This window comes from Dipodomys ordii, unplaced genomic scaffold (genome assembly GCF_000151885.1).
Source record: "Dipodomys ordii isolate 6190 unplaced genomic scaffold, Dord_2.0 Scaffold32, whole genome shotgun sequence".
Taxonomy (NCBI): Eukaryota; Metazoa; Chordata; class Mammalia; order Rodentia; family Heteromyidae; genus Dipodomys; species Dipodomys ordii.
The window spans coordinates 14111593-14129305 of NW_012267248.1; positions in this window are offsets into that span (position 1 = coordinate 14111593).

Here is a 17713-nt window from a genome sequence, read left to right on the forward strand (position 1 = left end):
GAGACAGGAGGGGAAAACAGAGAGTAAGGGAAGGAGTGACGTTGTTAAAAAAAAATACTCTTTACCTGACTTATATAATTGCAACCCCTCTGTGCATCAGCTTTATCATAACAATAAAATGAATAAATAAATAAAAACAGTCCAAGAAAACATGACTGAACGTTTTGCTTATGGGAATAAGAGGAACTTGGTTCCTTGAAGCAACAAGAGGCTGGAAAGTGGAGGAGGGACAGGAAAGATTATCTTGGTCAGGAGACCTTGATACAAAGACTGAATGGAGCAACAGGTCAGGAAAGAGAAATGACTCCGACAAGGTGCCAATCTTAGCGAGATACTTAGACAAAGAGTTTTTGACCTTCTATCAATTTTCTAGTGATCTTGGAAGAACCTAACCTTCGTCTTTATTGTACATCAAAGAGGTAAGCATATAAAAATAATGAAATGAGAAGAATATCTTTCCCAGATTCCTAGTATGTTCAGTTCTGCTGAGTGCCAGCAAGGAGATATATGACCACCTCCAAATAATGTAGGAAACAAATTATAGCAAAGCTTTAAGCAAGAATGGACTGATTAGGTAATTAGCTAGTTACGCCTCTAGACCATGAATCCTCTAAGGACTGAATTTTATTCATTTCCATTATTTCAGTAACTGGTACAGTACACATAATAGATATTTAATAAGCATTTGTTAAATGAAGAGCTGAATAAATGGAGAAAGAAAGAGAATTGCAAGAAAAGTACTGGACTGGAGTAACAAATAGGTTCAGTTCACTGTCACTGTCTCTCTCTTCGCGCGCGTGCACACACACACACACACACACACACACACTGTTCTTTCACCTGCTGCAAGTTGATCTCCCATTATCACTTTATTTAAAAGTGCAGCTTTCCCATAAACCCACGCTGGCACTGCCTACTCCCCCTTCCTACTTAACTTTGCTACATGGCCAGCATGCCATCTGGACAGTTGCATCTTTTATGCATATTTATTTTCTATAAGCATACTTTTGGAAAGTAGGGTCCACGATGTCAGGAACTGCTGTGTATTTTTCTTATTGTTTATTCCAGCCACTTAAGGTAAGGATGCCTTTCCACAGTAGGCACTTTTGCAGAAATGTGTTCATGGATAGGTGAATACAGGCTTATATATGAATCATGAAACTTGTCATTTAGAAAGCAGAAATGATATCTTCCAGCTGGCCTGAATGAGGCACACTGAAGAAGTTGAAAAGAGAGACAAAAAAGAAAAAATAAATACAGAGGAAAACCCATTACTAGATATGAATTAAAGCCTGTTTGCTTTTATGTATTCAAAAACCCAACCAGCGCAGCACAGTAGTCAGAAGCTGGACCCAATTTCAAGGAAGGAAATTAGAAACTTATTGTCTGTCTTTCCATTGCTTTGGAGTCTGTGTCCTGATACAAGCCAAATGTTGTCCGTCAGCCTGTTACAGCATGGCTCTCATGTGCTAATATACTTTTCATTGATGTCCCCCTGAGTTCAACTGCTCTGTTCTGCCACTTTGCTGTCTAGAGCTTCAGATAAAAATGCTCAGTTGCTGCCGCCACGCTGCCTGTCTCGGGTGTTTAAATGCTTCCGTATCATGGTGCTTGCATCTGACTGCATCTTGGCAGCCTCCAACTAAGACAGAGAGAAACCATACCACCACTGGGATGATGACAAATTGTCTTGCAGAACAGTGAGAGGCAAACAAAGGTAGAGTTAGTCCAGCTTTCAGTTTTTCTTCTGAGAACCAACATCACACTACAAAGGACAAACAGATGATAGCAAGTACCATCCTAGGTATTGCTTCAGTTGGTCAAATGCAGTCTTATTACTATGTACATTACAAATACGTATGGAATCGAATGAAATTGAACTAAAAAAAAAAGATTTAGTTTTTCAAACAAGAGGTATACAAAAACCCGAAATCCTCCCTGTTCTTTGTTTTGTACCTTTCCAGGGAGTAGCAGATGTAAATTCTATTAAATTAGAAAAAAGAAAATGCAAATGTCCAGTAAGTCCTGAATGGTCTTTCATGCAAAACTGCAGAAATGTTAAAATCTTGAATTTTGAGCAAGTCATGTTTATTAATATTACCCACATTTCCTTTTTTCGGTCTTTAGGGTCTTCTTTGTTGTGATGTCATGTTTCTACAAAGCATGTATAAAAATGTGTGTGACCATCTTATTTATTGAAAGGGAAGGACAAATGAGGCAAATGTCCACTGCCATTAGCTTGCAAGCTTTGTCCAAAGAAAGCTGTAAGACAGCTGGACTTACGCGAGAGTGAATGCTCTTTTGAATTTCTCTATCTACTGTTTGTCAAAACTCCTCTCCCACCAGTTTAGCCAACTTTAAAGATCTATCTAGAATAACTTCGCAATTGAATTGTATTTGGAATGTTCACTCAATCTCTCTATCATATTTTTTCATGTCTTCACAAATTTTATGAAATTATAGGACAAAAGTGAAGAGTTGTCATAGAAGAGGTTTTCCAATATCCACTATTTCTTATTTATAGTACGGAAACTATCTTATCTTGAAACATAAACATTTAGTGTATGTATCTTGGCAGGAATATTTGCAAAATATTCTGAACTTAGCCATCTTCAACAACTATTTTTAGTCATAGAAAAAAATTCTTAAGCCAAGCTCTGGAGTCATATTGTATTTAAATTTAAAAGGAAATATTTAAGCATGAAAATAATTTAGAAGCTATTTTCCTATAGGTATGACCTTAATATGGCAATTGTGCTAAAGGAAATGTGGATCCAGAAAACATTGTCAATTAAAAAAGCCAAAATTTCAAAATAGAAATGTTGCAATGGCATTTGAAGAAATACATGTCAAATCTCATAGATACATTTTTATTAGGATACATATTTTGTTGAGGGGGAGGGGTTCTGTGTTTTTATGTTTTCCTTGTTGCTTTTCTTAGGAAAAAAAAAATCTACCTTTATCCCTTAGGGATAGGAATCAGACCTCCTATTAAACTTCTGCCTTCCCAGTGCCCTCTACTGGACACTGAAGCTGATGAACACACATATCTCACTCTACATTAACCTCTGAATTTATTGATGTATGATGAAATAGCTGCAGAATTGAGCAGAGTTGAAATAAATTTGAGAATCTCACACCTTCTCGCTAGTGCGGTTGTATCCAAGCCACTTGATAGAGGTGAAAATATTCTATGTTTCAAGACTGCAAGAATAAAGCAGTTGCAAACTATTGTGTTTGATATTTTCACTCAGCAGGCCTCATAAACTTTACTATCTTAGTATTTAGGAGAAGTTAATTTACTCTACATGCCACAAATGGTATTTAGGGTCCTATAATCTATAACTGGACCTATTGGCCTCTAAACACAAAAGATTGAGTTTTTGTTCCTGGCTGATGAAATTTTTCAGTGCAATGAAATAATTACAAGTGTATTTATCTCCATTTCTTTCTCAGCTATCTGCAATACATTCATCTCTACAATGGAGATGATGACATTTAATTTTACCTTTCTTGTGTTTTGCATTTACTAAACATCTAGAAAAGAATGCCTTTACAAGAAGGTACCCTTTGTTGCTTTCTAATGAAATTAATTTGCTACATTTAAATATAAAATGCAAATCATTTTTCATTATTGGCCCACAATCATTAAGGTTTAACATTGTACATAATACAGATCTTGTTATGTTTAGGAATTTATCTCCAAAATCTTATCAAGAGAATTTTTTTAAATGAGTCAAATAATCTTAAGATATTTCTATTTATGTTTCCTTTTTTTCTTTCTTTTGGTGAACTTTCTGCTTATTGATAGGATTTGCAATTGAAAGCATTGTGGGAGTTAACATTAACTATATTTAAAAAGTACATTTGATTGAGTTCTTACTCAGTCAACATTAAGTCCATATGAATATTAATAAGATCCCAGAGCATGGCAAATAGAGTTAATCATTCTGTTTCTAAAACTGCTCAGTGGTCTTTTATCTGTAGTCAAATAATAACTGTACAATCATTGCCTATAACTTTCCTATCAATTCATAATTGGAGTAGCTTAAAGAATGTTTACTGGCTGGAAATGTGGTGTATTTGTGGAGTGCATGCATGAAGCCCTGGGTTCGAGTCCTCAGTAACACATAAACAGAAAAACCCAGAAGTGGCTCAAGTGGTAGAGTGCTAGCTTTGAGCAAAAGAAGCTTAGGGACAATGCCCAGTCCCTGAGCTCGTAATTTCTTGAAGTTCTAATTTTTTTTTTTAGTTTAGTTAATCAATTGCTACATTTCTGAGTTATCTTGAGCATTCACCTAAAAGGTCACAAACAGTGGTACTGTGAAGTTACAAACATGTTCATTACATCACTATTCACCAGAGCCAAGGTATGGTATCCGCCCAGATGTCCCTCAATGAATGAATGGATCAAGAAACATTGGTATATATACACAGGAGAATTTTACTCATCCATTAGAATGCTACTGTACCATTTGTAAAGAAATGGGTAGTGGGAGGAGGTAACAATGCTCAATACGAAATGTACTCATTACCTTCCTCAAGTAACTAACATCTCTGTACAGCATCTTTACAATAAAATAAAATTTAAAAAAAGAAATGGAAAGACTTGGGGGAAATATGCTAAATGAAGTAAGCCATACCTAGAGAGACAGAGGATGCATGTTTTCCCTTCTATGCGGAAGCTAGATTTAGCTTATCATCTTGTAAGTAAATGTGCTGGCTGGTATGCAAGTATATACAAATTATTAACTGAAATATGGTAGATTCAAGAGAGAACTCAAATAATGAAATTCTTTCGGAAAGCAAAATCAAAGTTCAACAAAAGAAATGCCAAAAAATGAGTACTTGAAAGGGAAGGGTGAAGTCAAGGGAAAAGGGGTAGAAAAATGGAGAGAGGAAAAGAAGGAGAGATGTATATCCTACACAGGAAGAGTGAAAGAAGCAAGGGAGGGGAGGGAGGGATGCATGGAAATGTTAAAAGGAATGACATTGGATAGAGAAGGTGGCTCAGTGGTAGAGCGCTTGCCTTGCATGCCTGAGGCCCTGGGTTCGATTCCTCAGCTCCACATAAGCAAAAAGAAAAAAGCCAGAAGTGGTGCTGTGGCTCAAGTGGTAGAGCGCTAACCTTGAGCTGAAGAGCTGAGGGACAGTGCCCAGGCCCAGAGTTCAGGCCGCACGACATGACCCCCCAAAAAAAGAAAGGAATGACATTGATTAAGGTGCATCACCTCTTTTGTACAAGTACTTAAAGATAATTTTAAATGCAAAAGAAAAAGCTATCATGGTAATAAATTTACTGTCGTTGGAAATAGCTTTAAAATTACTAACAAAGATCAGGAACTGATAATTCACATCTGTTATCCTAGCTACTCAGGAGTATGGGATCTAAGGATCTTGGTTCAAAGTCAATAGGACTCTTATCCCCAATTAATCAGCAAACAATTGGAAGTAGAGGTGAGGTCCAAATGGTAGCAGGCCAGCCTTGAGTGAAAAAGACAAGAAGCCTTGGATTCATGCACCAGTATTGGCACAGAGATAGGTAGATAGATAGATAGATAGAGAAACAGACAGACAGACAGACAGATAGATAATACATTTATTCTAGACAGACAGACAGATAGATAATACATTTATTCTATAGAGAGATTACAAAAATTATTCCATATGTGAGAAGTACATTGTGGCGTGTATATTGAAAATATGAATATGGAATGGGCATATTTTACACAGTACTATAATGCTGCTTTGGATCATTCTGTGAGCCACTACTAGAAATACCTTTTTCAGAATAAAAACAATACCGAGGAAAAAGGCTAGAAATTGTATTTATTTTATTATATTTTATCATCGTAAGTTGTATAAAGGTGTTACCATACAACTTCACCATTCTATTTTAACTTGAAGAAAAAATATCAAACCTAGTCCACAGTTAACAGAAGCCTGACACAGGGATCATATCTTTCAGAACCTTTTGAAGTGTAAATTTAGTCAGAGAGCCAAACATAGAAAGTTGATCTCAATCCAATCTTCAAATGGACAAAGCATTCTCGTGCACTCATCGGGGATGGAGTGGGCTGCCAGGTGATGGGTAGGCAGAGAGAAACTGAGTAGCTGCTTGGACGAGTTTTTGCTTTCTATATTTCAAGGTAGTCATCTCTATCAAATCCTATATTCAGTCTCTGAAAATATATCAGAGAAAAAGGGAACATGTTCAATTTCCAAAATAAGCCTGACTTGCAATATTTTGGGCGATGTAGTTGTGTTCTCATAAATTTTTGGATAATATTCTAGAATACAAGGAACTTAAACTTGATTTTTTAAGTTACCAAATCCAAATTCTTAGGTTAAAAAAAGTAACTCTCTTTAAACATTTTATAGCTTTAAGCTTCATACTGCATGTGGAGCTAAAAGTCCTGATGAAAAGACAGGTGGTATTAATGGAGTGAAAATGCTATATTGGAAATCAAGAGAGGGAAGGGTTGTTGCTGCTGTTGTTGTTTTCTTATTTCTCTCATTGCACATTTCCATGTCCTGGGTACAGGTGATTTAAAAATACAATCCCTTTGCTAACTTCATCTTCTTTAATAAACATTGGTTGGGTTAAGGTAATAAAGTTATTGGCAACTTTAAAATTTTAGAAGCCAGATTTATATATTTACATGTTTTATTTATGTCTGTGCTTAGAAATTTTATTGAATAGCCACATTAACATATGTCCAAAAGCATTTATTTTTACTTTTTTCCCCACATATATGCTTCTGGACTCAGTCTTCTTGATATCAGAAATCACTGATTATTCAGGACAAAAAATCTTGAATTCACCTTCTCTTTTTGTCTACTTTCATCCTTCACAACCAACTAATCAACAAAAATGATTTTGCCTTCAAAATACTCTCACTTCTAACCACTTCTGTTTACCTCCAGAGATCAAGGTCTGGTCCAAACCACTATAATCATTAGACTGTAAATTTCTATACCTTACTTATATCTGTTGAATGAAATCCTTCTAAAACAATATATTGAAATTCAGTTTTAGTATTACAGCATTGTCTTTTAAAATAAGATCTTCTGGGATTCAGCCTGATCGTTTGGGTAAACACTATACCATTAAGACTGGTGTTCTTATGTGGAAATTCGAATGCAGAGATAGGTAAACATAAAGAAATAAAAGCATATACCAGTGTAGTGTTTCTTTAGCTAGAAAATGCCTAAGATTACCAAACAAATAGAGGTTTGGAGGTAGTCATCCATCAAGATTGTTACTCGCAGCCTTCATGAGGAACCAACTCTAATATTTCAAAATCATAGCATCTAGGATATTGAGATGCATTTCTACTACTCAAACTATAATAAAAAATGTGATCTACTGCAATAGTCCTAGCCAATGAATAATAATAAAGCCCTTAATAAGGGCTTTCCTGATTCTTCTATCCATGATGGTCTATTTCACAAGTGGTAGCTGGACAAAAATATTTACAAAAGATGAATAAAATCATATTATTCCTTTGATTACAAAAAAACTTTCCCTAGCTAGTAACACACAGGTTCCCAATCTACAGTAACATTTATTGTTGTTCCTAGTGACCTATCAAAGTAACTACCCTAGCCAAATTATACTAATATTTATTTATTTAGAAACATAACATTTTCTACTATGGGCCATTTACAATTGTTAATTTTGCCTTCTAGTATGTTCCTTATGCTTATATGTATTTAGTCATAGCTTTTCTTTTGATTTCTGTTCAATTTGTATCTTTACAATGAGATTTTCTTTAACCTGTTATATCAAATAGCTCTCTCCCCCATGATCTTTTATTTTAATATAATGAATCTTTAGTAACTATCAGTGTCTGAGATAGAACATATTGATGAGATTACTAGTACATTCATGAATTTCAGAACACAGTGGTAACTCATTTTGGCCTTGTCTGGTTCTTTAAATGATACCTGACTACATGACAGAGTTCCTGGCATAAAATAAAGTTCAAAGTATTACTTTTGAACTTGCAGAATAATTATATTTAAATAAGCAAAAATATCATGCTTAAAAGTTTATGTTATATTTGTTTACAGTAATTTTATATATACCATGAAACAAAACATGTCAGTATAATAGAAAATGCATTTTTTTGGTCTAGATAGGTTTTCTTCTTTTTTAGTTTTTATTTTATTGTAGAGATGAAATACAGAGGGGTTACATTTACATATGTAAGATAATGAGTACATTTCTTTAGAGCATTGTTTAGATTTTTTTCTAGAAGAAAGATTAAGAAGTGGGAGAATAAAATCAGATAAACAGGGATTAACATGTGTGATATACTTACACATATATGCATATCTACATGATTTTGCAATGTTTCACTCTACAGATTTATATATATATTTGAGCTAAATACCATGGTAGGTGCTGGTATTCGAAATAAAGACAGGACCAGTCACTGGTCATCTATCATAGAGAAAGTAACAACTATATCTCATCAAGATAAATTTCACAGAAGAGCTAAGAACAATGTCCATATTTCACTTGTTGATATGGCATGTATAAACACATGACAAAATCATGCATTAGTGAAGGAGCCACATACGAGAAGGCTTACTGGTAGCTTTGGTATGACCTTGTTTGTGATCCTTTGGGTAAATGCCCAAAAGTGGGATTTCTGGGTCATAAGGGAGCTCTATGTGGAGTCTTTTGAGGAACCTCCATACTACTTTCCAGAGTGGTTGAACAAGTTTACACTCCCACCATCAATGCAGTGGGATTCCCTTTTGGTTATATCCCCTCCAGCATCTGTTGTTATTAGATTTCTTGATTTTAGCCATTCTAGCTGGGGTGAGGTAGAATCTCAGCATTGTCTTGATTTGCCTTTCTTTTATGGCTAGAGAGGTTGAGCATTTCTTCATGTGTCTATTGGCCATTCTTATTTCCTCTTCAGATAAGTCTCTCTTTAAGTATTTAGCCCATTGGGTAGTTGTTTCTTTGAGGATTTGTTGTTGGGGGAATTAGTTTTTTGAGTTCTAAGTATATTATAGATATGAGACACTTGTCTGTTGTATGGCTAGTGAAGATCTTCTCCCAATCCGTGGGCTTTCTTTTGATCTTGCTGGCTGTGTCCTTTACCTTGCAGAAGCTCTGCAGTTCCATGCAGTCCCATTTGTCTAACCTTTCTTTGATTTGTTGTGCTTCTGGGTCTCTATTAAGAAAATTTTAGCCTGTGCCAAGAAGCCCTAGAGTTTCTCCTATTCCTTCCTGTAATGTTTTCATGGAGTCTGCTTTTATTCCGAGGTCTTTGATCCATTTGTAGTTGATTCTGGTGCAGGGTGATATATATGGATCTAGCTTTAGTTTTCTACATGTTTTTAACCAATTTTGCCAGCACCATTTACTGAAAAGCCTGTCTGAGACATGGAACCAACCCAGATGCCCCTCAGTAGATGAATGGATCAAGAAAATGTGATATATATATATACATACACACACACACACACACACACACACACACACACAATGGAATTCTATGCCTCCATCAGAAAAAAAATGGCATTGCCCCATTTGTTAGGAAATGGAAAGACTTGGAAAAAATCATATTAAGTGAAGTAAGCCAGGCCCAAAGAAACATAGGTCCCATGGTTTCCCTTGTTTGCAGTGACTAGTACATGTCTAGGACAAGCAGAGTAGGTCAACTATGTACATAAGACCATATAAGATGTTAAGCAACCCCAAGACAGGGACAAAGAGGGTTTTTTTCTCTCTCTCTTTCTTGCTAGTGTTTTTAATGTACTTACAATACACTATGTGATTCTTTTGTTTCTATTGTATGTTCTTCTCCCATGCTATAACCCCTGTTTTCACTGGATTTGATGCTGCTACTCTGCACCTTGTATATATAATTTTGTGATTTGGGAAGGAGGAGGGATATTTCAGAACGCTTAAATGAGGATGCAGGCTGACCCATTATGACTACAAGATGTACAGGACACTATATTGAAAATGAACTTTACAATGTCGGGGGGGGCGGGAAGAGTTGGTGAGGCGGGGAGGGAAGTGATGGTAGGGGGAAAATAAAGGAGGAGGTAACAATGCTAGCCACGAAATGGACTCATTACCCTACTCATGTAACTGTAAATCTTCTGTACAACATTTTTACAATAAAAAATAATAATAAAAGAAGGGTTGCATAAAGCTATGTTTCTGATCCCCCCCACGCTCTCCTTTCTCCCATTCACATGCCAATTGACTAAACAGGATGACAGAAACAATTACTCCTCTCTAATCAAATAAGCAAATCTTAAGAGCCTCTGATTAGGAAAATACCCATGTCCCTTTATTTGAATTTTCCACAGACCTGTAAGAAAGGATGCCAACAAAGTGGGCAGTGGACTCTCTGTCTACAGTTTAGCAGCAGAATTCTCTATCCAGCTGGATCCTGCTGCTAGGTGATTCCTTATGACAGATCTCAGCTCCCTCTCCCAGCAGGAGGCAATCAAGAATAGATTCTAGCCTCCACAAGAAAGAGCTGATATACATTTATATTTCAGCACTTTTTCTTCCTATTTTCATAACCCCAAATATTTCACAACATTAATATTTTATTGCCTTTTTCTATTTGTTGCAAATACATGAGGCAAAATTGCAAGGAGATGGATAGCTTTTGATGGGCTGACCATTACCTGCTGTGAGGTTCAAGGTTTTTAACTATCAATTCCATATTGACTTTTAATATAATGTCAGCCATCACAATTCTTCTGTCTAACTTGGTGAAATGAGTTTAATATACCCAAGAAGCCCAGAGTATTGCTGCTGGCTTCTAATCCCACCTCTATAATTAATCACTGTATGATACAAAGCAAGGAATCTAACCTTACCATCCACATTTACTCACAGAATATGCAGTATAGTGAAGTGTATTATTCCATGAGGTTAGAAAAATTAAAACATCCTTGCTAAGTGAAATGGGTAATAGTTTATTATTGGTAGTTATTGGGAAGACATTGTGAATTGTATGTATTTGTCCATTTGTTTCAATATTGATTTTTTCATGTGAAGTCATACTCTTTTTTTGCCAGGTCTGGGCTTTAATTCATGGCCTGGGCACAAGGCTAGCCCTCTACCACTTGAGCCACAGTGCCATTTCCAGCTTTTTCTGTATATGTGGTAGTGAGGAATCAAACCCAGGGCTTCATGCATGTGAGGCAAGCACTCTACCACTAAGCCACCTTCCCAGCCCAAGTCATACACTTTCTTGATCTTGGTGTCTATCCCTTTAGATGAGTTAGAATGCAGAATTTAAAGAATTCATAATAGTATATATAGAGTTAGTGGCATTGTGGGTTTATGTATGTGTGTGTGTCTGTGTGTGTGTGTGTGTGTGTGTGTGTTATTTATCTTCCAGAGCATATCAGGCATTTGTTATTTAAGTCATTAGAGCCTGCTTTAGAATAAATCCTAGCAGGTTTTATTTTTTCACCATAACTTCTGTGTGGCATGAGAGTAATCAAATGGAAGGTTGGTGGGCAAATTACATCATTGCTACATTTAGCTGTTTTTGTAAATGTCAAAATATTTTTATATCCCTTGTGGAAGACACAATATATTTTTTTCCTATGCCAGAATGACAGCTGATTCTGATTGAGAACCTTCAGTTCTATATTCTTGATGGAATTTTGGGCCTCTGGATTCCATTTTGATCCCAGGAAGCCTAAATGACTTTTATCACAGGAGAGCAAACATTATTCCCCTCACATTTCTACATTTTACCTTCCCAAGTGGTACATTTAGCTTCCTTCAAGGCTTAGAATAAAAGAGAAAACATTTCTACATAAGCTTTGTTGAAGTTCATTTGAAAAAAAAAAGATCAGAAAGCAGAATTTGGAGTAAAAGAATTCATATAAAACCAATGATAAACAGCATTAATTAAAATCTAGAGTATATACAGCTTTTTAAAGAAAGGGAGTTTAAAATAGGAGAGAACAAACAGAAGGGTGACATTATCCAAAACAAAATGTACTCTACCTGATTTATGAAATAGTAACCCCACTATATACTGCCTTTGTAGGAAGACATGTGTGTGTGTGGGGGGGTGTTTTGGTTTTTAAAGAGAGTTGCCAGGCACCGGTGGCTCTCACCTCTAATCCTTGCTACTCAGGAGGCTGAGATCTGAGGATCACCGTTCAAAGCCAGCCCAGGCACAAAAGTTCATGAGATTCTTATCTCCAATAAACCACCAGAAAACCAGAAGTGATGCTATGGCTCAAGTGGTAGAGCGCTCTCCTTGAGCTGAAGAGCTGAGGGACAGTGCCCAGGCCCAGAGTTCAAGCCCCACAACCAACAACAAAAAAAAAGGAGCGAGAGATCACATTTCATAAGCATGTATTTTGTAACTTTTCCACCACATTGCATAGTGTATGGAATGTAATATATTTTTCGACACAGTAATTTTGTTCTTTTGAACTAAAAGCCCATAAGTAAATACCTTTTAATGGTGCTTTCTTATATCTGGTCAAATTATTAATTGCATAATCTTTTCAGAGGAAAATATTGTGTTTTGTAAAACTAAATTTTTAATAAGCTCATTTGATATTTGTGTGTTTTATTCACTCAGGATCTGATAATCTCATTGCTCTGAGATGAAAGCAAGTTTACATGAATTTTGGCCAGTACTCTGCTTCATTTCTTTTTTTAACAAAGAGGTTGAGAAACTGAGTTCCCTTCTTGGTAATATTAATTTCTTTGCCCTCTACACATGTTTCAAATATATTTTCAAAAGAACATGATCTTGACAAGTATTTAAAGGAAATGTATCATCACATTAAGCCAGGCATTGTAGCTGTACATGAAGGGATTAAGTGGCTTAAAATACATTGTCATAGATCCTCTGTTCCCCTCTCCTTCCTGACAACCAAGGTCATTTTTTTTCCATGTTACAACTTCTGCGATTGCACTCATGCAGTTTGGCAAACCCAGTTCTGTACACTCCAATCAGTGTATTACAGTAGAGGGAGGTCCACCTTTTAGTGATGTTTTATGTTAAAGAGCACAAATGAAATTTTTATAAATCATGCAAAACAGAACTGCATTCATTTGCAGCTGCTGATGACAAAAATACTTGAGAGAACAGCTTCTTCCTATTTCTGTTCAGTTGAAAATCTGCAGAAACAAGTTCAGGCACCTTTAGGATGGCAAGCCATGCTCTGCTCTTCCTCTTTTGCAGCCACACTCTCAGTGACTCAGCTCTGCCATTCTTGCTACAAGGATCCCACACCCCACAATGTGTTTCTTGCTTCTGCTTCACAAGGCTTTGATGCTGATCAGGGAGACTGTGAATTTACTGAGTTATCATCCTTTACCTAAACAACATTACAGACTTAGAAACTGCCATATTTTATTCCTAATTGTGAAATAAATGTTATAAATTCATGAGCAGGTGGCTCCACAAAATTGTTAAAATACTCCAAATCACAAAATACACTCTGTTTTTTTTACACTACTTGTTTTGAGAACATGAATTTGTTTCAGTAGGACTGAAATATTATGGATCAATTTAAGCATGATGCAAATATAGTATTTGATATTAGATATATCAGGTGAAATGGAAAAATGTATGAAGCCGAAATCAGCAATATAGGAATATGCAATTCAGAAATGCACAAACCTGAAGCATTCTCCAGACACATCAGTTCATCATGATGAGACACACTCATACCCACACTCATGCTCATCCAGTTTCTGAAAATCTACCTTCTATCACATCTTATTTTTGTCTTGTACTGGGCCTTGAACTCAGGGACTTGAACTGTCATTTGAATTTTGTACTGTGTTTTGTTTTGTTTTGTTTTACTCAAGGCTGGCATTCTTCCACTTGAGCCACAGGTCTACATCATGCTTTTTTGCTGGTTAATTGAAGATATGTATTTCATAGACTTTTCTGCAATAGCTGGCTTTAAACCACAATCCTCTGGTCTCAATCTTTCGAGTATAATAAGTTACAAACCAGTAGTTTTACATCAGATTTGAAGTCTTTTGTATGTGTGTGTCTGTATGTGCCGTAATTTTGTAGCATTTATATGCTTCTAAAACACTTAGTATGTATAAAAGCATGGTATGGTTTTTTTTTCTTTTAAGTACTTGTGTGTTTTATGTATTCCTGATGAAGATTTTGCACCATGACTATCTGGAATATTTTGCACAAAACCATGATTGTTAGAAGTGTATGAATTATGAAAGCAGAACTGACTAGGAACGTGCTTCCATTCCCACAATGTCTTTAGGAAGAGATCTCACAGTCTCTTCTTTGGGTTAATTTTATCAACTCTTTAATCCTTGAGTTTTCTCCATATCAACTCTGTCACCTCTTAAAGACTAGTTTTCTTTTTTAATGTTGATAACAGATACGTAATGGCTTAAATATTCTTCCAGACAATTTTGGCATTTATGATGAAGCCAAAAGATTTTCTCGCAGAATTTTATGCTGGAAAATGGCCAAGGTAATAAGAGGCACTAAGGCCATGCAGGAGAGAGCTTTTTGCAACTTCCTATCAGGAGAAGCAGCTGGTGAGTCTTTACAGGTCCAAGACCTCTAAAGGACGAATATTGTTTTATTTTAAAGTACCAAAGTAAGGCATCTTGGTAGCACTGAAATTATTCAAAGTGTTTACTGAATGGAATCCAATAGTACAAATCAAGGTTACACCTCAATAATAGTCACTGACAGAAAGTGAACATTTCTCAATAACATTGTAGATGATCACTCTCTCCAATCACACAGGAAGTATTTGGAAGAAAAGTTGATGTAAGAATTAAAGCAAGTTGTTTGTTTGTTTGTGTATGTGTTTTTATTGTGAAAATACAGTATGGATGGATTATAATTACATGAGCAAGGCAATAAGCACATTTCTTATCAAGCCTTGTTGCTCCTCCTTTGTTTCCCCTTCCCATCCTTTCCTATGTCTGCTCCCCTCCCCCGCCAAAGTTGTAAAGTTTGTTTTCGACATAATGACTTGTACATCTCATTGTTGCAATGGGTCCACCTGTCTCTCTATTTCAGCGATTTGCTTTTTTCCCTTCTCCTCCATAAATTATACCAACATCAAATACAGTGAAAGGAGAGGTTATACCGTGGGGGGAGGGACATACAAAGCAACAAAAAATTCATCTTATAAGTACGTTAGAAACATTTGCAAGAAATAAAAAAAACATTTAAATTCTTATCTTGGGGTTCATTTCACCTAACATCAACATATCTGACCTTTTCTGCTTGTCTCAGACATACACTAGTTATTGCAAGTAAGAGAAATCATGAGACCTGTGTTTCTTTGGGCCTGGCTTACTTCACTTAATATAATTTTTTCCAAGTCTTTCCATTTCTTTTTTTTTTTTCCCTTAACAAATGGTCCTATGTCATTCTTTCTTATGGGGGCATAGAATTCCATAAAATTACCACATTTTTCTTGATCCAATCATCTACTGAGGGGCATCTGGTTTGGTTCCATATTTTAGCTATGGTAAATAATGCTGCAATAAACATAATTGTGCTGATAGCTTTAGTATGGTCTTGTTTGTGATCATTTGGGTAAATACCAAAAAGTGAGATTGCTGGGTCATAGAGGAGTTCTATGTGGAATCTGTTGAGGAACCTGCTTACTACATTTTGTGTGTGTGTGTGGGATAGTGGAGGAAAGGAAGTCTTATACTTCGGACTATGCTGCTACTGATGCTGCTTCTTTTTCTTTCTTTCTTTTTTTTTTTGTATTAGGTCTATATGAGTTAGCTTGATGGCCTTTATGACATTCTTGACTGTTCTTTATAGCTAAAGGTATGCTATTCTGCATACAGACATTCTGCAAATGTCTGTATCTGAATTCTTTTATCTAAGATCAGAGATTAATAAATTTTATTTATTCAATAAATTTGGCATACAGGTAATATTAAAAGACACATATCATAAATAATGGAAGCTTTAATCAATTCCAAAGTAACTCAAAACAGAATGCAAATAATGGATGGTACTTAGTGTTAATCCAATCTGCTATTCTGCTTTTGATTTGAGAATTAAGTCCATTAATATTTAGAATTATTCTAAAGAGATGTGTCATGTTTCCCGCCATTTCCTTGTTTTCCTTTATTTTGTTTTTTTTCTTCTTCTTATGTTTACTAAATTGATCTTCTAGTGATTTTTCCCATGTGTTTCTTTGATTTTGATTGTTTTCTTCAGATTGTATTTCTTCTTTTAGAATTCATTATAATGCTAGTTTAGTGATCATGAATTCCTTTAATGTTTGTCATGGAAAGTTTTGGGTTCACCATCTAATGTAAATGATAGTTTCGCTGGGTAGATCAGTTTGGGCTGGCAGTTATTGATTTTCAGTGCTTGGATTATACCATTCTAGTTTCTCCTTGCATTGAAGATTTGTGCGGAGAGGTCTGCAGTGATTCTGATTTTCTTTCCATTATAATATAGCTTCTTTAATTTTGTGACATCGAAAATCAGTTCCTTGCTATTAATGTCTGATGTCTTAACTATAACATCTCTAGAAGTATTTCTTCTGATTCAGTCTAGTGGAGTTCTGTATGCTTCTGTTAAGCAGATAAGATTTTTCTCTCAGAGTGGGAAATTTTTCAGCTATTACTTTACTGAATAGGTTTTCATTCATTTGCATTTAAAAATTGGTTATTTGAGCCCTTGTTCTAGGCTTAATAGTATTTGGGCACAGTGCCTTTATCATCAGCATAGAGTGGATGATTGTTCAGATCATCAGAAAACCAACACAATAGAATTTTCCACTTTTTCAAAATAATTTAAATATACACTATATAGTTCAATACTTTTATATGTCTTAGCCAGTTGAACTTTGTGAAAGGCTTTTAGAAAGTATATAGTATCCTCTACAGGTGAAATATAAGAAAATATTGTTCTTATGCAATATTTATATGCAATAAAATTTAAACCAGAAAATGAGACGTAAAACAATAGAGAATATAGAAGCATGAGTATGGTTGACTCTAAATGTGGTCTCTGCTGGGCGGCTCTGACTTCATTTCAATTAAGTGCATATTACAACTCCCCAGGTGGGTAGCCCATCTGCTCCTCATGAAAAGCAATGCCACCCATGGGCCTGGCTTTCTTCCCTGCCAATTAGTCCCCTATATGCATTTTATATGAGTGTTGTTGAGCCTCAAATAGGTGTGAAGATCCAAACCCACTATGCTATTGCTGGAATCTGGTTTAACCACACACTGACAAAGAAATGGAAAGAGCAAATATCAATAGGGGTCTTTGAAATTCCTATACATGCTATAGACTTGTATTTCTTTCATGATTATCGGCATGTGAAATAGTCTTCCAGAGCAAAGGAAAAAAAGAAAAAAAGGGCACCTAGTAATAAATGCTCTTCTAGAAAAAAAAAGTCTTTCTCTAACCCACTTTGCACTGAAATTCAAATATAAGAGAGATTGCAATACACAAAAATATCATGGGGTAGTAGAGTTTTCTGTAGGTTTTACTTCCAGTAACTCTAGTGTATGGCATTTTACCTCAAGCAATTTATTTTACTGCCTTATGGAATTTTTCCTGCGTGGCAAAAATAAAACCAAACTGGAATTATTTAGGCCAAATAATACAGTGGGTATCTAGGAAGCCCAAGGCAACACAACTGTTTTACATTCAGAAGAACCCACTGGAGAGTGACAATTCAAGAAAAGCATTACTGTGAAATC